General features: G+C 38.3%; 1 long non-coding RNA gene across 1 annotated transcript in view; it reads right to left on the reverse strand.

Moving 5' to 3' along the window:
- LOC121314730 overlaps positions 1 to 24,389 on the reverse strand; it is a 63,007-nt gene that overhangs the window by 25,685 nt on the left and 12,933 nt on the right. The window contains exon 2 of the long non-coding RNA XR_005950143.1: positions 9,363 to 10,139. This is a non-coding gene — a long non-coding RNA (uncharacterized LOC121314730). The remainder of the gene's footprint in view (positions 1 to 9,362; positions 10,140 to 24,389) is intronic.

Raw genomic sequence — 24,389 nt, forward strand, 5'->3', positions numbered from 1 at the left:
GAGGCCACTCAGCCCATCTTGCTCATTTGGTTGTTCGTAGCTCATTGATCCATCTTATCAAGCAGCTTGTTGAAGGATCCCAGGGTGTCAGCTTCAACAACATTACTGGGGAGTTGGTTCCAGATTCCCACGATTCTTTGTGTAAAAAAGTGCCTCCTATTTTCTGTTCTAAATGCCCCTTTATCTAATCTCCACTTGTGACTGCTGGTCCTTGTTTCTTTTTTCAGGTCGAAAAAGTCCCTTAGGTCGACATTGCCAGTACCTTTTAGAATTTTGAATGTTTGAATCAGATCGCTGCGTAGTCTTCTTTGTTCACGATGGATAGATTAAATTCTTTTAGCCTGTCTGCATATGACATGACTTTTAAACCCAGAATAATTCTGGTCACTCTTCTTTGCACTCTTTCTAGAGCATCAATATCCTTTTTGTATCGAGGTGACCAGAACTGAACACAGTATTCAAGATGAGGTCTTACTAATGCATTGTACAGTTTTAACATTACTTCCCTTGATTTAAATTCAACACTTTTCACTATCTATCCGATTGCATCTTGCTGGTCTTTTTTTTATAGCTTCCTGACATTGTCTAGATGAATACATTTCTGAGTCAACATAAACTCCTAGGTCTTTTTCATAGATTCCTGCTTCAAGAACCTTGGATTTATTTTATGGTTAAAAAGCTTTTAAAAACATCTGAAACAAATAAAAGGCTCTCACATAGCAACAGCCTCTGTTTACAGCTGCTGAATGGCTTTCAAAGCTTTCTTTGCAGGCTGTTTTGTCATAATTAGAGTTTGATTCATGCATTGTCAAACAACATTAGGGTAAGGGTTAATTGAGTAAGTAAATAAATAAATATGTTATCTTTCTTTTCCCTCCTTTTTAGCCAATAAACAGCTCTCTTCACCACACTTTGCTGTAAAAAGAGCCACATGGAAGAAAGCCATGTTGGGAAGTATGTCCCTTTGTCTTTCAGCTATATATTTTAGGAACAAGCCAGTGACCGTGTCTCCGTAAAAATTGCTGTGCAGCCTTAGTGAGGTCAGAACCCCCTTGCTATTGTGTTATGTACCCTGGAGAGTTTGTTTCTGTTTACGGGGCAGTTTGGAATCAGTGCTGCACTAACAACACAAAAAAAACCCTGTCCGCCGTAAATGGGCAGACCAAGGATACATTAGTTTATATTGTGTGTCAAAGGGTCAAGTTATCTCCGGCTTGTTAAAACACAAAAACTGTACAGCAGTCCTGCCATTAGGCCATCTTGCCTGTTAAAACTTACAACAATAGGAGATGTTTCCTACTGTTAACATTCATAATATTTACTTCACCCATAAAGCATCCTGCTATTTCCAAGCCTGTGGAAGATAAGGGCACAGGGCTGGCAACAAGCATACATGCTTAGACAACACTTATGAAACTTAAGATAATGCAGCAACAAAATATGAAATATGATGAAAACTTATTCCAAACTGAAACTATATGATTAATTACACATATTCTTTTGTCAAAACCAACACCCCTGTCTCTTGGCATGAAGCGACTGAATTTGAATCGATCTGGAACCCTATCACAATCAGAATCTATGGAAATGGTTACTTTCTGGGAATGTTGTATTGTTATTTAAAGGGAAAATAACAAAAACTAGAATCACGTATTCTAGTATCTGCTGCCCTTACCTTATGGCACATTCAGAGGGTCCAGATAATCTCATAATAAGTGCACAGTAAGTGGAAGATTATAGGCAAATGCAACCCTAAACATATATGAGACTACAATAAGTTTCTTCTTATATGTAAAACAACATGGGCAGAAAAACTATTAAGGATATTCTTGTTTTACCACATTACTGGACTAATGTAAAGATTATATAAACATGTACATGTTTTTTTATTTTATTTTTTATCTTTCATGATCCCTGGCACAATAATTGTAACAAATCGCATTTACATTGTATTCAGCCTCTGCTGTAGTGTATCTAACTGTTAATTGAATACACAATCATAAATAAATAAATAAATAAATACAAGTTAAGTGAAAATTGGTTGTTCAGTTTCAATGAGGCGTGAGTATAATTAAGATGCTTTCTTGTAAATACTGTGGTTTGCTGATGTTTGCAGTTTCAGTGGTTAGGAGGTACAATGTGATAAGGTCCATTGCAAATAAATCAACAGGCTGTGGCTCCTACCCACAGGTTTGTTATAACATGGTGTGGGATGACTTAATAACGATTGTAAAAGATTGCACTCATTTTAGGTTCGTTTGCATCCTTTTGAAGCACTTTTGAAGCACTTTCGTGCCGTTTTATTATTTTACAGAAATAAAAGGAAAAAATCTAAACAAAAACCTAACTCACATTGGAGTAATAACTAAACGTTTCAGTTCTTACACTAATAAACTGCACAGCTAAGCTGTTCATAGGGACAGAAATCAACCCCATCCCTTCCAACCACCAACACATTTCTTTACAGGCAGGGATTTGCCCTGCCTCGCTATATACGGCAGACTTTTCGGCATCTTATTTCCTATTGCCTACACTGATTTGGTTCAGGTATTAAAATCCATTTTACCTTACCATCAATTTACCACTAGCTACATTAACTCTTTTACTGAAGTTCTTCTGTTTCTTTCTTTATATTTCCTACTTCAATTTGAAAGACTCAGATAATTCAGACAACCTAACCTGTGTAAGATTTAAACCCACTCCAATGGTCTAGCACAGAGGTTTTCAACCCTAGACCTTGAATTACAGTTAAGAACACAGAGAAATCCCTGAAGATACTAGATAATAGGTTTTCTGTAAGCGCTTACTTATGTGCACTAGAAAATGATTCTGATTTAAAGCGACTGTTGGAGTTACCTGAGGTCCAGGGTTGGACATCTAGAGGCAATCAGGCCACATGACCTACAGCAAAGGTACAAGGATGCAGAGCTGTAGTGTTGTATGTGAAATATATTTGTATATCATAATTAGTAAATAAAAAACCAAAAGAATTCCAGCTAAGTAAAAGCGAACACAGTAATAATATTAACAACGTTAATAAAAGTTTGGTTAGTTCTCCTTGAAGCACAACATAAATCTTGCCCATCATTGTTATAAATTGCTAAATTTGATTTAAATACAGAGTCACTTTTACATTTTCTATATCCCTGCCGCTTAAGGAGCAAGACTGAATGAAAGTGCAGGGTGATGATACAATAGACCAGCTGTGTTCAATAAAAAGCATATAAAAAGAGTTTAAGTGTGCAGTTACAACTGTGATAACAAACACTGCTGGGCTTTTAATAGGCTGATAATCATTGCAAATTATTTTGCGCCTGAAAAGAAAAAAAGAATTACAGTGTGTACTGACTTAAATAAACAAATGTTGTTTATGCTTAATTTAGAGTAATATTAGTTCTCAGTTGAGACGCAGAAGGTGGTGAAACTAAGTCAACTCCTTTAAAGAGTCTACACATAAGAGAAATTCTTTATGCAAAATCAAACACAATTATCACATCTTCACATTCCCAGCTCACCTCCACTTTAAAAAAAAAAAAAAAAAAAAAAAAAAAAAACTGAGCTGCTTTGTTTTTAATGACTGGGCTCCTTATTTTGGTCCTGACAGCATCTTATTGGGAATGTATTCCATGTCAGTTTGATCAATGGCTCCCTCCACAACCACCACATCCTTCCACCATGTTTTACATAGCAGTGGCGGTGTTTATACGTGTTTGAGGAATCTTTAACTCAGTTCAGCTTCCATTCATAGTATATTTTTAAGCCTTAAGTCAAAAACTAGTGTTTTTACTAGAGCCATTTTGGAAGGATTTGAGATTGGCTATACAGATACTCTAACTGTTTCCGATACCCCAAAAGCGTTTACCAAATAAATGCAATAACAATTGAGCTAGTATTGGTGAAAGCATGTACTATATGATTACCAATGTCATCAACACATTTAGCATGCAGGGTTTATAAAAAAAATTGCTGATTTTAAGTCAATACCTGAAAGGATGCCCAAGATACGAGACTTTGACACTGTACTTTACTGAAACGAAAGGGTTCATATTTCTTGTACAAACTCGACGTAGAGAATTGCAGAATGAAGAAGTTGCAGCAGATTTACAAAAAACATATAAGCGCCACTCATGGGATGCTTAAACAGCATTGTAACCACAAACACAAATTTTATATACAGTAGACATTTCAACACTAATAAATGGCAAATATCTGTCTTAAAGAAAGTCTATCTAGGGATGGTGGTGTTTGGATTGCTGGAAGTCTACTACAAAACAGTACATTTCTGCTAGTCTCTGAAGCACTGGCATCAAAGGTGAAAATGATCCAATTAAAAGCAAAGAGGTGAGAAACAGTAGGGGGTCTAACAGGAAAACAGCTTGCTCAGCTCAATATTATGGGGGCGGGGGTAGAACAAATTCATCTTAACTGTTGTTGCTCTGTAACTGATTTTTACAGCATCATCTCAAACAACATTAACTGAATTTTTGCAGTAACTCCTGCATAATCCTAGACACAGACTAAAGTTTGTCTTGGCAATTACACACTAGTGGAGGTACATGACCTGTCGAGTCTAGTATCATTCATAAACAGTAAGCAGTTCAGAGATTTGGGCTCACGATTGCTTCTGACAAACAGGCCTAGCTTAGTCCCAAAAAAGGGGGGAAGGGAATACCTGGTTACAAACTTAATTTTTTAATTCACAAGCTGGCTGTCATTTTGTGAACATTAATTTAACTTTGGAACACCGACACACGTATAATAAAGCTCAACACAAATAACAGAAAAGGAGGAATACTCAAGTAAAGGATGAATACTCAAGCAAAGGAGGAATACTCAAGCAAAGGAGGAATACTCAAGCAAAGGAGGAATACTCAAGCAAAGGATGAATACTCAAGCAAAGGAGGAATACTCAAGCAAAGGAGGAATACTCAAGCAAAGGAGGAATACTCAAGTAAAGGATGAATACTCAAGCACAGGAGGAATACTCAAGTAAAGGATGAATACTCAAGCAAAGGAGGAATACTCAAGTAAAGGATGAATACTCAAGCACAGGAGGAATACTCAAGTAAAGGATGAATACTCAAGCAAAGGAGGAATACTCAAGCAAAGGAGGAATACTCAAGTAAAGGAGGAATACTCAAGCAAAGGAGGAATACTCAAGTAAAGGAGGAATACTCAAGCAAAGGAGGAATACTCAAGCAAAGGAGGAATACTCAAGTAATTTTGAGGCCCTATAGCAAATTGCAGAGGCTGGATGCTAGTTAAAGCTGCACTGTGCATTGCTTTGCAGGCTACAGAAATGTCAAAAGTAATTTTAGCAAGTTGATTTGTACAGTAGTTTGTCAAAATGTGTTACTCTGAGTCTAATCTGGGGAAATAGAAAATCTTGAATTACAAAGGAGGAATTTGATTGTTTTTTCACAAGTAGCCAAAATAAACATAACCGAAAAGGAATAAAGAATAATTAATGTGAAATAGCGCCGAAACCCACCACAAGCTCACAGGGGACAGACGGTGGATGCGCCACAAGCAGAAAAGAGTTCTATTCCGATCGACCAAAACTTTGAAATGATCCCCTCCTCCACGCACCATTCACATGCACTGAAGTGGTTAACCACTGAACTTTTTTCAGCTCTGTGCAGAACAAGTGTTTCATTTCAACATTTACTCACAGACAAACAGTTTTTCACCAGGCTTTCATTACTGTGGGTCAAGTCATTATGTTTATTTTTGGCTTGTTTTTAGCTTTTATTGCACTTGCATTGCAAAGAAGGGTGGCTCGGTTGATCCTAGTTTTAAAGAGTGTGAGCTATGGAAACAGATTACAAAATCTTCCAACTTTTTATTGGGGGCAGATGTAAATGAGCATGCTAGGCCCTACCACGTATATAAATATAGAGACTTGACATAAGTAAATAGACACCCTAGTTTGAAAGAACACCTGTTTATTCTGGAACCATACATAGCACTGGCAAAATATGAGTGGGGTTAATGCTTTGTGGTGCAGCCCTTTGCCTTATGCAAGGTAGCAATGCACTGACGCATTAAGTGAATGAGATCAATGCTGGTCTGTGGGATTGCATTCCTGGCACACAATCTGTATTGTGGAGGCCCGGGAAAGAGAGTCAGAGCATCAGAACTCTACCACGGCCTGGCATATCACCAGACATGAACCCCACTGAGCACGTGTGGGATCGTCAACTGATCCCTGGAAAAGCATCCCAGTAAACTTTTTTTTTAACTCTACTATTTGATGAATAAAGATTATTAACTACATTTTTTTAAATAAAAGCTTTTTGTTTATGTATTCCTGATGTAATTTATGTTATCAGTACAGTAGGTTACGGAATTACATTTTATAGTTGTATTTGTGCACAAGGCGATACTGTTAGTGTAATAGCTATTGAAATGCCCTAAGGACAGCATGACAGTAAGTGTTTAACGCTGTCATTGCATCACGGAAATCTGTTTGGGAATCATAAAAAAAACAATGGAATTATATAGCGTTATAATACACTCCCTGCCTTCAACTCTATATGGGTCATTCCATGACAAGTTGTATTTTACACCCTATCATTTCCGATTTACACCAAACTTGATTCTTAGGGTTGTTTCATGCAAAAAGTTATTGGTCAAAATGTGGTTGATGGGTACCCCCTCCCCCTTAAATTTAACTAACCTTTTACTCAAAAATGTTTTGTCCTACACTCTTGTGGGAGGTGTCATTGTATTGGAAATTGCATGGCAAATTCAAAAACATTTGAAAGAAAACAGAAGGAAGCTACATCTTAACAAAGTTTTTGACCTTTGACCTTGGGGTGAAACCCCAAAACAAAAAATCTAAAAAAATTACCAAGAATAGGTCAACGTCTTGGTTTAGTCTGTGTTACAGGAAGGTAATATTTTTGGTTGCTTTGAGAAAATTAAAACCTAACCTGCCCCCCCCAAATTTGAGACCTTACAAACTCAGCTACAGAAGCAGGAACAAAATGCATACATGGAGAATATCTCCAAGTTAAACAAAAAGTCTAAACTCTCCATCATATATAGTTTTGGAGTGTCTAAAATGTATTCTTTATTAGGAAGTTTTTGTGTTGCGCTCATATGCACTCAACACAGCAGCTTGTAAAGTAAGGGATAACACCTCTGTGATGACAGTGCTCCAACAATGTGTACATATTAACTGCACAATAAAAAATTCTCAACAGCCAATCAGCATGCAGCATCCAAACATTCAATTTTATAAAGATTGTAGCTGGAGATTGGTAGCTCTGACTGCTGGTACCTCATGGATGTAACTTCACAGAAATCAATTTCTGCAGAAATTATCAATTTATAAATAAAACTTAAAAAAAAAAAAATAATTAAAAAAAGTAAACTAGAACCGTTCTTTAAAACTCCCAAATAACTGCTCATAGAATCAGACCCACCCATCGGATTAAAACAAAGAAAGGTAAGTCTACAGTTATTCTTAATATTATAGTGATTTTTTTATGTGCTTATTTTTCAGTAAGCAATACTGTTTACTGTGTGGTATGCCGAGATAAAAAACCAAAAAAAAAAATCAGGTGGTCCGTGAACAAGTGAAGGAAAAACATTCCCACCTGAAGAAATAGTTCAGTAATGGTAATGGTCCACCATTCAGTAATGGTTGTGCTGCCCAATACAAAAACAATTCAGCAATCTCTCTCACCAGAAACTGGACTTCAACTTGGATGAAGAACGGGAATTTTTTTACAACTTCACATGGCAAAGCCTTTGTGATGGTATTGGGGGAACAGTCAAGTGAAAGACTGCAAAAACAAGCTTGCAGTGTCCCACTGATAGCCAGATCATAACCCGTGAAAACATGTATTAATTCTGCAAGACTGCCTTCAACAGCATACTCTTCATCTTTGTATCCAGAAACGGCACCATGGCCAATATGAACACGTAAAACATAGGATGAAGTACGTATTAACCATAAAGGACACTAAACGCCTGCATAGATTCATCTCATTTCCCAGAAAGCTTCAAGTCTCTTCTCTCTCCATAAGTCAATCAGAAACTGTATCTCCTGGGATGGCTCTGATGAATCCAAAGGTGAGGAAAAAGATGCAGTTTCAAATCAGAAAGGAAGTTTAGTTTCTGTCATCTATGCAGATACGTATTGGATGGGTATGACTGAAAATGTCTCTGAGGAATTTAGGGAATTTATATTCAATTTATGCTCCCTGGTGTGAAATCACAGCAGTATCGCTGGCCAGAGAAGGATGACAAATGCTGGGTACCCCATAGCAACGTTCTTTCCAGTGCTTTATTCCCTAGTCTCACTTCATCTTCTTCAAGAGGCTACAAGTTGAGGTGAGGTTTTAATTACAAATAAACAAAATTATTACCTTGATGAATGCACAGACAAAGCTGAGACCTCGAGACCTTGACCTTTTCTTGGTAATTTTTTGAGATTTTTATGTTTGGGGTTTCACCCCAAGGTCAAAGGTAAAAAAAAAAAAAAAACTCTGTTGAGCTGTTTTTGGATTTGCAGTGCGATTTGCAATAAAATGACACCTCCCACAGGTCTGTAGCACAAACCATTTTTTGAGTAAAAGGCTAACTGGGGGGGGGGGGGGGAGATAGATTACCCATCAACCACATTTTGACCTCTCTACAACTTTTTGACCCCTTTACCTAAACCAAGTTTGGTATCAAATCGGAGACGGTAGGGCGTAACCTGTTGGGTGATGTGTCACGGAATGACCCATATAATGTACTTCTACTGTGCGTAATGTTTTCTAAAACACAGACAGGTATGCTGACAAGTGTTGGATAAAATATTTTAATTATACAATGTATCATGTACTACTGGGAAACACAAACATCCATTAGGCATAAAGCCCATGAAGTTACCATGCCCCTGGTGGAATGGGCAGTGAGCTTTTCTGGAGAGGGCCATCTCACATGCAGTCCTGAGTGTGTCTGCTAACCACTTGGACATCCGCTAAGACAAGGCTGGACCATGGGACTTCCCCCCCGATAGCAGAAAAAAAGTTGTTTGGACTGCCTCCAACTTTTTGTCCTGTCAACGTAGTATGCCATGGTCTGCACTGGGCAGAGTGTATGGAGCTGTCGCTCCCTGTCAGACTAGATGGAAAGCCTCCAATTCCATAGACTGGTTGACATGTTTGCCCCGCCAGGAAGTGTGCTCCAGGGGAGACCGAGTCAATTTTGACATGGCAAGGTGAAGTAGCTGCCAGATATGCCTTTAATGTAGAAGAGGATTTCCCCTTGTTAAACAGGTCCTGCAAAAATTGCAGTATTACTGCAATGGGACAATTTATGGGGTCAAAGCCACAAGGAATACATCATGTCTGAAAAATACCCACGTGTGAACGGTGTTCTAGCATTCTGAAGGGTGTCAATAACCCTGTTGGAAGTTCCAGACGACTCAAATGCAGCCGTTCAGGGGCCAGATCCAGAGCTGCAGGCTCGATGGGTCGGAATGCCATAAGGTCCCCCGTGCCTGACTGAGCAGGTCACAATGCTTTGGCAGTCTCCACGGCTGGTCACTCAGAAGCTGCATCTGGGTTTAAAACACAGCGGGAGCAGGGTAAACAGTGGGAAGACGTATAACCGAAGCCTTGGCCACTGGTGTGCCAAGGCATTTATTGCCAGTGGGTCCCCGTCTCCTATGGGTTAATTACTGGGAGGCTCACCACCCAGGGTTGAAGCCTCTACTCTGAGGTGCTGGGGACTCTCCTTGAGAGGCCATTCCACACAGATCCCCAGTCCAGGCTTGACGCGTCCATGGTGACGACCTCCCTTCTGGTGACACCACCCAGCGCTACAGCTAAGCATTATTATTTGACGATGCCAAACCGTGACAACAATTAAAATAACTGTTTGGACCGTGAACATTGTGTTTGAGCACTGTATCACCTCTATACCTGTGCAGCACTAACCACTTTGCCACAAGCTATTATTTTAATATCACATATAATTTGTGTAAAAACACAATAAATGCAAAATATATTGTAGAAAAATTACTTATCTGAACCAGGCTTTCCTGTTAGGTCAGTTCTTGAAAGGAAAAATGGCACCGAAATTTGTGAGCGCAGTAGTTTTATGCCCCCGGGGAGCAGGCCATGGCTGTGTCACAGGCTCTGTGAACAGATTTGATATATCTTATTCAGGTTTCAGGTCTTTAAGAGGTAAAATACCCATATGGTAATGGTTAAATTTCGTACTTGAAAGGGAACATATTAAACCAAAAATAAACTCTACCCACACTACAAAATCCCCACCAGCTGAAAACACTGTGGAAAAATCCAGTGAGATAATATTCTCATTTTGAAATAAACTAAAAGCAATATATTGTATACTGGGCCATGTTCACATAGGTTTCAAGAATATCAAAATTAGTTTAAGATGGTGAATAGGAACCTCTGTTTTAGTACACATTTGTGTGTCTAAATACTGTATATATTTCTCATGAGAGAGAATTCATGACAGATAGGAATATGCCAATAATTGTGACCAATACAAAGCCCCTAGTGATTTAAGGGTTTTCCTTATGATCCTTATGATTTTCCTTATGCCTACTCTACTCTGAACCATTGTGTATTCTACCACATTTATAAGAAAGGAGTCTTAAATCTGTTTCATTTTGGATGTATTTGAATATTATTCTATTTTTACAGCTACTGGTGCCTGGGAGCACTACCCACCATCAACATTTATTTTGTATGTTTTATTATTATTAATAAATGGTCCACCAGTACACCTAGAACTGTCGATATAGCAGCTTCCTCTTACATGCTAAACCACTTTCACTCTTTGGCAAGCTTCATACTTAGCAAGATTTAGTTTGGTGCTATAAATGAAACATGCACATTTTTTATTACTGCTGTAACTGAGTTCTGTCACAGCCAAGATATTTTACACTAAGTTCAGCTGAATGGGTATCAGTGCTACTGTTTGGTATGCCTTTATACTTTTGAAGCACTAGCCAAGAATGCAAGCTCTTGACTAGAGGTTAAGAATAGGTAGTGTTCCGCATTTCTGTTTTTTATCTTTAAAAATAAAAATAAAAATCAGAGTTTATTTTACATATATTAAAACAGGGATAAGATCGGTAATAAATAGTTGTTAATTGAAACATCTGTAAAAATCAGGAGGAAAAAATCTCAGTATACACACTTTACATGTGGAATATGATACACAGCAGTTCTGGTTTTTGATTAAGTTTAATGTCCCTGGCATAGATGATGAAGCAGAATCTGTGCAAGTCAAAGCCACATTTCCCCAAGTTAGCAGGTACTTTGCAAACGTTTGGGCAATCGCTGTGCTGACAGAAATGGTATCTACAGAAGGTGTGAGCATGACATCAGGACAAAAGCCAGGTTTACTTGCCTTGAAATCATAAAAAGAAAAGAAAATTGACAGAACTGGACGGTGCAAGCCATCGGGAGACGCGACAAAAAAATCACACTGGACATTTCCATCAGTGCGTTCCATAAGTTTACCAAAGCATCACCATCGTCAAATATTTATTGGCATAATATAGATATAGATAATAAAGATTGGCAGTGGTAGGCAATGTTTTAGCTGATGGACAGTACCGTCGCATTAAGTCACCAATACATACCTCTCTGCAGTCTGTAATAAACAGTGGCTGCCCAGCAATGCGCAGCACTCTGACAAACTCTCTTTTTATTAAAGCACGTGTAAAAGCTTCATAAGTGGATTGCGTGGCTCTCAGTTCACTTTACTGTTTTAGTTTAATGTGTCGCTTATTTTTCACCATGTTCTTTTATTGTCAGCGCGAACATCTACTTCAATGCAGCAGTATTTGCAGTGCTATGTGTCTTCTGCCACTTCTGTTATTTTTGGTTTTTATATACTTCGAAACATATGTTTTCTTTTAAATATTCATAAATTGATTTACGTTTTCTCCCCATTCCTCATTCACTAAAAATATTATTTTTTTCTGTATTTCGATTTAGTTTTTGATCAAGCTAGTAGTTACCACGCCCAGCAATTGCCACAATAATCAGACTTTGATTGGCCAACAGGATTGGCCAACTAGGATACAGTGTAGGGCTGCTTATTTCAGTGTTAGAGTCAAAATAAAACAGCATTTTAGTCAAAATATCATGTATTTCTTAGAAAATAGTACCGGGAAAATATTGAATAGTAGACAAAAATCAGGTATAAATCAATAAAAACCGACATCCTGTTAAAAAAGGATCCTGTAATTTTTCTGTAAAATTCTGAATAAACCAGAAACACGGAACACTGAGGACAGGCAAATCTTTCTCTGCATCTTAATGCTTTTTTTTTTCAAGTGTTCTTCATTTTGTTGTATGGTAACGCCTTGGTTTAAATAATGAAGATGTAGAAATCAGCTAGTAAGAGGAATATCAAAGACAATACAATGTAAAAAATAATGCTCAATTTGTAAGCTGCAATTTATAAATAATAACTAATATAAATGTCTATGCAATTTATAATGTGCTTGGTAAAAATAAAAATGCCAGTCTAAATATATAGTGTACCCCTTTTTAACCATGCAGCCGAGACCCATATGTAAGGTAAGAACTGCTTGCTGCCTTTTAACGAGAATGCTATAATAATGGCATTATGGGGCAAATGGGAGCCATTACCATACCACTTTATAACCTATTCTGCTGTATAAAAGATAACAAAAATTGGCAATTGTAAGCAATACAAATATTCACAAGAATATGTATTGTTATGTTATTTAATTGTGTCTTCATTTGATTTACTCATTTGGAAAGCCTCCGTCCAAAGATGTTGTGTTAAGGAACTCGTGCATCAGCACATTTGAGATCCCACAGCTCACAATACATGGCTGCTTTTATCTTGTAGTGCCTAATGCTCCAGTTTGAAAACACCCTGATCAATGTGCTATACAGGAACATCAGCCGTGGTGTAGATTTGCTATAAATCTGTAAGTGCTCATCCTTACAAGCATCTCCTGTTCAATCCCAGTGGGAATGACTTCCATTGCTGTTGTGGTTAAGAGGACTCTCTTTCTTTGCAGTTGTGAGCAAAGCTGCAGGATACCAGGAAGTCGTTCAGAAAAAAAAGCAGGGGAAATGTGGCCAAGCTCCGCAGCCAGTCATAAAAAAAAATCCCAGCTTTTCTCTTCTTGGATTACATCCCTATTTTATTTTCCTAACATTTTGTTTCATATATCACCATGAGCAGACCCCACCCCCTCATCATTATCAAGAGTAACCCTAGCTTGTTCACACCAGCATGAAGCAAAGGAAAAAAAGACCACATTCTTTGGATTTCCTCTGCATTCCTGGCAACTTCAGTACTTCGGTTTCACAAGCCGAAGTAGTGTTACATCACAAGCATCTAATACCCTCCGGAAATACTCAAGTTATTTATGGGAAAGCAAAGCTAGCTTAATGGTTAGTGCGGAGATACCGGTGAACATTATTTCAATAGGCTCATCCAGTTGATATTTCTTGAAATAAACATGCAGTTATTACAGTAAACATGCGCTCATCAACACCAGAAACAGAGCACAATCCCAGCTCTGGCATGGAAAAAATGCACATCAGAGAATATAAAAAAATACTGTATGGGGCAGTGTGTGATAAATGAGATTGAACAATTAATCATCTGATCTATTCATCAATTAATCACACCTGTTTGCTAGTGATATGAAATTGTAATACAAGTAATGCAAAGTATGAACATAATGCTATTGTAGCCAGCCAATCAGTGAAAGAAAACCACTTGACTATGCCTTTTGCAATTATACAAACAGCAATATGAACTGATTATTCTTGAAGCAATATTCTTGCAAGTTTGAAGCTGCCAAAATGCTTGTACTACAGTTACTTCCCCATAACTCCTCCACCGTCCCTGCACGCACTGCAGCACATAACATTACTCTCTAAAAGCTACAGCAGCTTATTTATAAATCGGTAATAAAACTACAGTAGTCTCCAGCTAAAAGAACACCCCCCCCCACCCCGGGAAGCAAGTGAAGTGTTCTTATAACCAAAGTGTTTTCTAAGCCAGAGTTAGCCACAGACACAATATGAATCAATCAATAAATAAATAAATAAATACCAACCAATGTATTACTTGTCATGATGCATGTGAAATAATACGCAGTACGTAGGGTTAACTTAATGTTAATAAACTAAAGGTCAAACTAAATTAACATAGCATCCCTACACAGGTTACAAAATGCAGCAGCAATATACGAGACATGCACATTATTTAACATAATGGTGAACAACTCACAATAACGGGAAACATCAAATTTCTCGCCGACTTGTGTCTGATTCAGGTTATTTTCAGGAGCTCGAATAATTTCCAACTTTGTGTAGCAAGAGAAACAGTGGCACATGGTTTGCCGTTTTTTTACACGCCATTTTGTAGCGATGAGGTGCACTTGTGGAAATCAGAATAGAAAACAATTCAGCAATATGATGGCGGCTCTGGAAAGATTTAAACCAATCGGTGTCCCTAAAGACACTCTCGCAATGACAAGACGCTTTTTTACAAAACAGTACTGTATCTGTTGTGTTCAAATCACTATTGGTGCCAAGAAGGTGTTCATTTTTAGCAAAGTTGCTGTTCCTTTAGCCGGAGCATTTACAATGGGAAAAATCAGTTTCACTACAAGGGTGTTCCCTTAGCCGAAGTGTTCTCTTAGGAGGTGTTCCTATATGCAGGGACTACTGAGGAATTTAGCTTTTAGATTATACTTAACTTTCACTATTTACAGCAAATGTTTTCTAATACCAGCTAATGTTTAATATACATATATGTACCTGCATGTAATTCAACAGTTTGAAAATATTGCTTTACAACTGGAAGTCATTTAAAATATGAACTTAGTTTAATTGCTGTTTGTGGTGTTTTATGGGTGGGTGTTTGGGGGTGGTGGGGTGGTGGGTCTCTCTTTAAAATGCCCTGAAAATGGTCTGTATGGGTTCTTCTTAAGGTTAATTAAGAAAAATACGAAGTACATAAATATATAAAGTACACTGGAAAAGGACCAGACCCCCCTTGCCGACTATACAATGGGCAATATAAGAACATGGCAACGTTCTTACCTTGGAGTAATACTGTATCTGTAAATCAGGATCAACTTAAATCACTCATAAAATACATTTAATAGGCCCTGGTCCAAAAGTAAATTACAACAGTGTTTTTCAAGCAATTGCTGCTTAGGCACACTGACAAACGCATTTAAGGTTAAATTACGTTACTTAACTTTTTTTTTTTTTTTTTTTAAATGCATAAAAAGATAACACAAACTCAAAATAAAGCAAAATAATTAAAATGTTATGATGTGTAAATATAAGTACACCTTCTGTATCAGGTTACTTAATGTGTATGTCAAAGTTTTATAAGTACATTAGGCTATAAAGAATTATCCCTCTGGGCCCCGCCTTACATAAACGTACAAACGTGGGTAAACATTTCTTAGGCATTGTAGTTGTGAAGCGAATTCAGTGTGGTTCAACAACAGAACAGAGTGCCAGTTAACAAAAATAACACACGTTACATTTGGGAGACTGTACCCATTGCTTGGGTATGCCTGCTGTGTTATAATTAGGGCTGTATTTTTTTCATGGTAAAAAATTGTTTATTTCACAGCATTTGATGGTCTAAAAATAGGTATTTCAAAATATTTGTTCAGCAGAAAAAATAGTGTTGTCACATCAAAAGCATTATACAATAAATGTTGCTAATTATTTAAATGTTAAACTGAAAAACAGTAAATTGTACAATATTTTGTGTCTATCTTTAAATAAAGTAATACAAACAAATGTTGTTTATTTAGAAGAGAAAGTTTCCATTTCAATGTGTGCTACCCAAGCAGTAATGTAATTACAGTTGATGTTATCTTTGATTTGTAAATGTTACAGCATTTAAATTATTTCTTTATAATTGATATTTAAGTTTTGGTTTAGTTTTCTTGATTATTGGACACTGGTGCGGGGAAGTTGTTCAGACAGAGTCCTTAACAGTAACTGTGATCAGCCTTTCATTTTTACTTGTACTGCTTGGTTTCAAAAAGCTTTTTTTTCTCTCCATTTCTTTCTTCATAAGAAATTAAGAATACAGCAAGCACTTTTATATTGAACTCTCCAAAAGGTCAGGCAGACAGTCTTCATTGTGCAGAGAATTTACTTTTGCTGTGAGCTAAGTTTTATTTTTTTCAGCACAAAAAATACTACTTTTAATAAGTGAAATATACAGAGAACTGGGATAATTAAAGAATGTAAAAATTAATGTTTTAGAAGGCTGTAATATTGTGGATTAGCCTCATCTTAATTTCACCACCACCAAAAAAGAATATAAAACAAGGGAACATATTAAATTATTTCTGCAGGAGCCACTCTCCCCAGCAAAGCTAAAAATAACTTTAACTGCAGTGGCTTTGAGAAGCATACATAAAGTGAGAACTAACACCGTGAATGCTGGAAAACATATGGACATGTTTATGGCAAAGAATGAGCGCAGAGAAGATGACTTTGGGTGTGATAGCAAATGTTTCTGCATTTATCATCTTGTAACACTGTAGAAGACTATTGAAACATTTGTTACTATTACATGTTATTTGTGTCTGAAGCTGTAAATAACTGTAAAACTTTAAAAGTAAAAAAAAAAGTAGCTAGCCTTTAGGTAAGCTATTATTAAAGCTAAACAAATGTTTTGTAGACAGCTGTTTACTATTGAACACACCTCTGATCTCAAACCCGAGTCCAGTAAGCAGACATCTTGAAAATACCTTTGAGAAAGAGAGAGATTCATTTTAGGTGCGTTATTTAAATAGTTGTAACAACACGTGGGAAGGTGTAACGCTATATTTTGCGGAACCCAGCTACTAGTTCTTGTTGGTCAAAAATGTTTATACCTGAAATGAACAGTACTTAATTGTGTTCAAGCAAAAAAAGAAAAATTAAAAAAACCAAACACAGACACAAGACAAGAGGACTCACGTTTAAGACAGAAATGAAGAGCAACCTGTGGGCATTCTAGTGATTTGCTGGCACTGAATCAGCCTTCAATTCAACAAACCAATTACTACAAATGATAATTCATAAAGGTTCAATAAAACAGTTGTCAGACTTTCAAAAACAATGATGAAATATCTGTCACAAGACCAGTCACAAATGGAAATGATACAGAACAACATTAAGATGATGTAATCTCATGTAAAGGTCTAATTTGAGTGATAGCTCACATAACCACATAAAACAGCACCATGCCACCCCACCAGGACCAAAAAATTGAAATGAAATCGCTCTGTACATTTACCCCTGCAGAAATATTCCTGTACAAATATTTATGGTAATTCCAAACTTGAAATATGAGGAACATTATTTTATTATTCTTTTATGGCCATTTGTGATAATTCAGTTGGAGGACTGTTAGATGTGGAAGCCCTTAATACAAGCGTGTTTTCATTTCATGGAAATTTTGAACAGTTACAGTTCTTAGCTGTCGACTTCCTGATAATTCACCCGGCACGCTGTGAGGTTCATCTGAGAAGTTAAAAAGCAGCTGCTCTTCTTCAGAGCCAGTTGTTCTCAACTCCAGAGTAAAGTTGTATAAACAAATTCCTAAATACTGCCAAATTTTGGATAACCACCCCTAACATAAAACAGCAGTTTTAACTGTTGAGAAACTGCATTAATCAGAATAACTTGAGTGTTATGAAACTGCGCTGTAATTTATCTCCACTGTTTCTGTATTGTACCTGAAATTTGAGATCATTTGAGACTAAGCCTTTTTTCTGTTAATTCAGGTGATAAGTTCAGGTGATCACCTTTCCACTCTATGCATTTGTTTTAAGGGTATTTGGTTTTGTTTCCAACTTGCTGCAAACTGACAAAGGTTTGGATCCAATGATGACTAAGCTACATTGCATATCTTTACTGTAATGTGCAGTCATAAAACTTGACTATTTACCCAAAGTCTATTTTTTATTTTGAAGGCAGGCTTACATGGGCATTGTTTTTGCTTATAAGGTACTAGCAAACATTTGCAGAATCCTTAATAGTAATAATGTGCTTAGAAGTAATGGGATGCACTGCTGTAATACCGTACATTTCCCTTTTACTGAACAGCTCACATCATCCTTCCTACCACTGAGATACAGCAAGATCTGCCTCATTACTTCACAAATGCTAGGGCAGCTCTTGCAGCTTTTCTGAAATGAGCTCTTGGGACAGGCCTACTGTGCTCTGCTTTGCTTGAGTGATATGGGTTCCTGTTATGACTGGATCTTACAGCTCTTTCTACCCATAACATAAATAACTTATTTTTTTATACCAGCTAAAAAAAAAAAAAATCACATTAAAGCAAAGCAGTTCCTTTTGCTAATCAATGGCAGCGTTCATCAGAGGCTTGATTTAGACGACCAGGCATATATCAAAGGAAATTTCCACCGATTACTATTTTAACACCTCAGTCAAATAATACATTGATACATGCATAGATAAAATCATATCCTTTGATGTTACAATAAGTACATGTTCTCATATATTAAACTGCTTCTGCCTGATTCTTTTGCACAGGTTGTTATTGTGCAAGACCCTGGACTGTTGTATTCCATGGGGTTTGGCTACATTATGCTGCTGTCACTGTTGGTGTAAATCAGATAATACAAGGTATTACACCAAATAGCTGTTATATGAGAAGGACTACCAGATCTTGTCTGAATTATCATGAATAACATAATATACGTTCTCCCCTTCTCTCCCCTTAATGACTGAAACATACAGTAACAACCAACAGGTAGTGAGACATTGTTACAACATATTGCTGCTAAAAAAAAGTAACATAGATTTAAGAGGAATATCATGTTTGTTTAAGATATTCTTGTTTTTGGTACAAAGACAAATGTCTAATTTGGCAGCCATGACCGTTGGTCTGAAGGCAATCCAATCTTTGAGCCTGCTTCTTTAGCCTTTCACACTCCCCCTAAGCACATTAACCTGAGGGAAGACAATGTCACAAACAACAATGAGATGCTCTAAATTGTCTAGGGTCGAAGGGTCGAGGGGCAGTGTTTGATTAGAAAAAATGATAACATTTTACATAGCTTGAAGTATCCACATGCCATCCTGTAAAAGAACTGTAGCCATGACATTTTACTTTTGGTTGCCAAAAAGGATCCTCGAACGTTAGCACAAGTATTATCATTATCTTTGCTATTATTTAGCGGAAGCTTTTATCCACAGTGACTTACAGAGACGTGGGGGTGAACTATGCATCACAATGCTGCTGCAGAATCACTTACAATAGGAACTCGGTTTTACATCTCATCCATAGAACAGAGCACAAGGAGGTTAAGTGACGTGTTCAGGGTCACACACAGTGGCTGAGCTGGGATTGAACCTGGAACCTAGTAACAAGCCCCTTTCTTTAACCACTAAACCATCAGCCTATCCTTTCTATTGCACAACAGTATTGAAAGCAATGGAACATCGGCAAGCTCTAATTATTTTTCTCATGTTTTAAACTTATCTTGGGCCTATCAAATTTTCTGATGCAATGCTGTTAGCAATATCACTGTGTATACCATGGGTGACCATTTGAATGACAAATGGTACTGAAAGACAGAACCACTCAATTAAATTACAATACAATTAATTGTTAAATGTTGGAATTGTTTATTTTTATTTGTTACTGTTTTCACCCACCCAAATACAGTAATTAAAATACATACAACAATAATATGTCTAAAATCTGTTTCTCATATAGTGTACCTTACCACACAAAAAAGCTTATTTTAAACATAAAAATAAATAGAGCTACATTGAACAATCCCATTTTACACAAAATATGCAATTTTCAATATAAATAGTAAACAGATGTACATGTTGGGGGACTTGTAGGTTGCAGTTTTATGCCCCCAGAGCATGAATTTATTCAAAAGCAACACAAAATAAAGGATTAAACAAAACAATCACGCAACACAAATAACAAAAGACAATCCTCACCCAAGTAAAAACTATCACTGTGAGCTGGAGACCTAGACCTACACCTGCACAGCAGCGTGTCTCTCTCCCCAACTGCTGCTCCACTGATGGGGCCTTTAGCTCATTTTTATAGCATGCGGATATTCCCACTTAGCACCAATTATTTAATTTGGCAACAGCCACATTCTCACATGTATTTTGCAGGGATAGGAATTAATCCTACCATATATCACCCACCCCCCTAAAACACAAACCCATTCATACATTGTCCATTGTCTGTCCTTTGGTGCTTTGTGGGTAGGGTGTCGTTAGTCGACAGGGCAGTGGTGGTCCCCTCACCGCCCCCTTCTTCCGGGGTGTCCCCAATGCTGGCAGCAGCGCGGGGCACTTCAGCAGTGGCAACACAGGCAGCAGAAATGCTGGCTCCTATAAACCTGCAGCCATCAGTGGCAACCTCTCCCTGGTGCTGTAGGCAGCGGGGCGTCTCCATGAGGCATTGGAGACGGCTCCCCTTCTTGTACTCCAGTGGTGGGCACGGCGCAGGGCATGCCTGCAGAAGGGGGCAGCGCTGGGTAGTGGGCACAGTGCAGAGTACTCTGGCAGTGTGAGCCACAGCATGGGGTGCCCCCGCAGTGGTAGCGCAGCCCACATTGCAGATCTCTCCGACAGTGACAGCGCAGGCCATGGTGCGAGGCTCTCCTGGCAGCAACAGTGCAGGTCGCAGGATGGGGCACTTCGACTGAAGCAGAACAGGTCGCAGGACCTCCCTCTCTGGCACTGGCAATGCACCGACTCCTTTGCTTACCTTCGGGAATGACAGCTCCTCCTTACTCTTTTGGGCAGGTGGCAACTTCACCCTGACCCCAACCTTGGTCCTCCAGGCCTGCAAGGAGGACGCCCAAACCACTGCCCCAGATGGCTTGGGAGGTAGAGGGGGCCACCTCTGGCTGTTGGGTAGACAGATGGTCTTGGGCTTAAAGGTGGAGCCGCTCGTCCAGGGACTCCACCCCATCCCTTGTGCATGAAGCATGGGTCTTCATTGGGCACTTTTCTTTGTGGTGCCCAAACTCCAGACAAAACCCGCAAATGACAGCCCCTTCAGCTTGCCGACACCTCTGCTCCTGCTCCTGCTCCCACTTCTCTGCTAGTTTGTGGATTTTTCTTTATTTTTTTTTTGCCTGCAGCTGTATAGCTCTGCAGTTGGGTGCTCACATCCCACTCTGACACCAAGTGTGACAAGATGGTAAATTTAATCTGCAAAAGGAATACTAGTAGAAATTATTTTTCAAAGGCTACATTTAGGAAGTTGACTTGTAGCAGTTATGAGAATGGCAGTGAACAGTGGAGAACATAGAAAAACAACAGTGTCCACTGTTAAATGTGACCCAGTATCATGATGCGCCGTGTGTACAGAGGAGGGGCGTTCCGAACTCTGCATGTAAATGTCACATTAAATTTGAAATACCTGACATCTTATTTTTTCAAAAGCACTTTCCACCCAAAGGGCAACAGTCAAGGAGTGCCTCACTGTAAAATCAAAATAGACACAGCACTGTTATTCTAGCCTCCCTTTCTTCTTCCTGACCGGAGAGTCATATACAACACAGGCCGATAAACTCAATGGCACCCTATCCACCAACAAACAGCTTGCAGAAACATTTGTCATCTATCAGCTGACTAATCCTATTAAGATGCAAGACATTCTTGACGAGGGCCCTAATGGTTTCATGAGTGTTAAAGAGGAGAGCTATTCTCTCTAATCTCTGAATACAATGAATCAGAGGTATCGGTGTGTCAGTTATTTATAGTAGGTACAAACCTTCTCAGACTGCAGTTCCATCTGCTGATACCATGCCTAGGAATGTATTTTTAAAGATTTTAATTAATCCTCAATATAAAATCACACCTGTTAAGATTGTTCGCTGACTGTTATCATTGTTTTTTGTTTGATTTGTTTTAATCACAATTCATTTTTAACTATTCCCTTTTGTTAACGCCATATGAACCCGATACGACTTTTTGACAACCGAAAAAAACAAACAATCTGCTATTATACTTTTGACGGCTCCACAAACAGAATGAAAGAATACTTCTCTGATGACTCTGACCTGCTAGGATATGCAACGCTAAACAACTGTTACAGCTGCTGTAGCAGGGCTGAGTAGAAGGCATTGAGTAACTTTTCATGATCATGCAGAAGGTACACTATGTCAGATTTGATTTCGATAATCAAATTGTATCTATTTATAATCAAAGACCTTTATATGATAACATCTTGGGTCCTATTTTAATTATCCAAACTGTGGCAGATCTAAATATAGTTGTCGTCTGAACCATTTGATTTGGTACTTGTATATCACTGTTGCCATGATCATTATCCTTAACTGTGCATGTGAGACCCTTTACTAGTTATTGATGTCGCTTAATAATTCAAAACTTAAAACAAACTAATAATTTTGACAATAGGTTATTTTTTATGTAGGCCACATGTTATGTGGAATGGGCAAGGGTTGCTGAATGTATGGTTTATTGTATAACCTTAATATGTTTCAAATCTATAATTAGGGCTTCTGATTTTCTGTGTCATTTACACAGCACATTTAAGTTAACTCTACAGTACCCAATTCGACCGTGTGTGGGTTTATTCTACAAGTTTTTTTTTTTTTTTTTTTTTTTTTGGTAAATTACACTACTAATGCTAACTAAGAACTAAATTTAATAATAATAATAATAATAATAATAATAATAATAATAATAATAATAATAATAATAATAATAATGCATTGTTCCCTAAATTTGTAAAAATATTTAATGAAGCAAATGAAACAAAAAAATATCCCTCAAAGTGAGAGGGATACTTGACATTTTTCCAATAAACAAAGAAAGAAAACATTTTTTAAAACAGTGCTGTGCCTAAGATATCCTCTTTACAACCCACAATAATGCTGACACAGGACCCCACCGACCTAGTGTCCGGAAGGTTTATAGTCTGTGCCCCAAAGATTTTGGACATTCTGTTACCCTGGATTGGGCTACATTTAGATTTACTGCAAACAAATACACTTTCAGTAGTTTTATTGTTTGGTAATTTAATTGTTTTTCCTAAATGTTCATGTTAGGTTTTACTTTTTGTGTTCATTTGGGGAGCCATAGGGTTCACAATAATAATCTGCTCTACTATCCTTTAAAACAGTTTTTGCACTTTGTCCCACTGGTACAAGTGATTTGCTGGAACAGAGCAGGAAGTGTGACCCTTGTGCCCCAAACAGCTTACCCTTCCCAAACTCCCCAAGCTCCACAAGGATCAGAGCTTATTTGGAAACGGATAGTCATGGGTAAGGAGCTCTCTTACATAAACAATCCTCAAATACATATAACCCACAGTTACCGCAGAAGCAATATATAGGGGTGCCCACCTATACAGCTTCAGCCAAACCAACACAGCCCTAAGACTGGAGGAAGCCTGCTGTCAGAGCCTTCGCAATGGTGCTGCAAGCAGGATTTTCATTACATGAGAGTAGATGTTAAAACTTCAGGCTGATTTGTACTCAGCTCTCGCCAAGACATTTATAGTAAACTAATATGATCCACCTGCGTCGCCATCCATTTGCGTTTCCTTCTATCTGGTGATGTAGACATCCTTCTGCCTGGTGTTAATGGCTGAAGTGTAATGCTAGCTCTAGGGATCAGCTTATTTTGCCTCCCCAGTGCATCAGCACACACAACAGCTGCGATGCTGGCTCTGGGGATCAAAAACAGTGCGGTCTGCCCAGTGTTGTGTTCCAATGCTAAGGCCAAACATCGTGTCACCTGGTCATAGCGCCAAGTAAATCATCCATCGCTAAGACCCACCTTACATCCTGTCAAAATGTGCCTTAATATTGCAGGTGATGAACACAAAGGACATGAGGGATTCTCTCCTACCCATGGGTTTAGATGGGTGGAAACTGATGAGGAAACTGATCCTGCTCTGTTCCATTGTCCATAGGTCTTGCCAGCCGATCTTGCATTGTTCCACACTCTCCCATCTCATCCATTCTCCCTGCTCAGCCTTTGAAACAGGCTTTATGCCCCTCATCCTTTCCTCCTGCTTTTGTACCTACCAGCTTTCTCTGTTGAGCTGGGGCTGCCTTGTGCCATGTAGGAGGAGCTGAACTGAAACCAAGACCCTCTCTTCCCTACTGAACTTGCCCCATGATATCATTGATTCGTAGGGCAGCCTTTGCATCTTCCATGGCTTTCTTTCCCACCCAGTTTCTTCCAGTTTTCAACACAGGTGCTGCCCCCCTTATGCATTTGTCATGTGACTCTACTAATGTCATTTCCAGCTGACCTTGGCACACTTAAACTCCTCGATTAGAGTGGAGACTGGTAGCTGCAGCATTCCTTTACTATAAAGTCCCTCTGCTGAGGCAGCCT

This window comes from Polyodon spathula, chromosome 4 (assembly GCF_017654505.1).
Source record: "Polyodon spathula isolate WHYD16114869_AA chromosome 4, ASM1765450v1, whole genome shotgun sequence".
Classification (NCBI taxonomy): Eukaryota; Metazoa; Chordata; class Actinopteri; order Acipenseriformes; family Polyodontidae; genus Polyodon; species Polyodon spathula.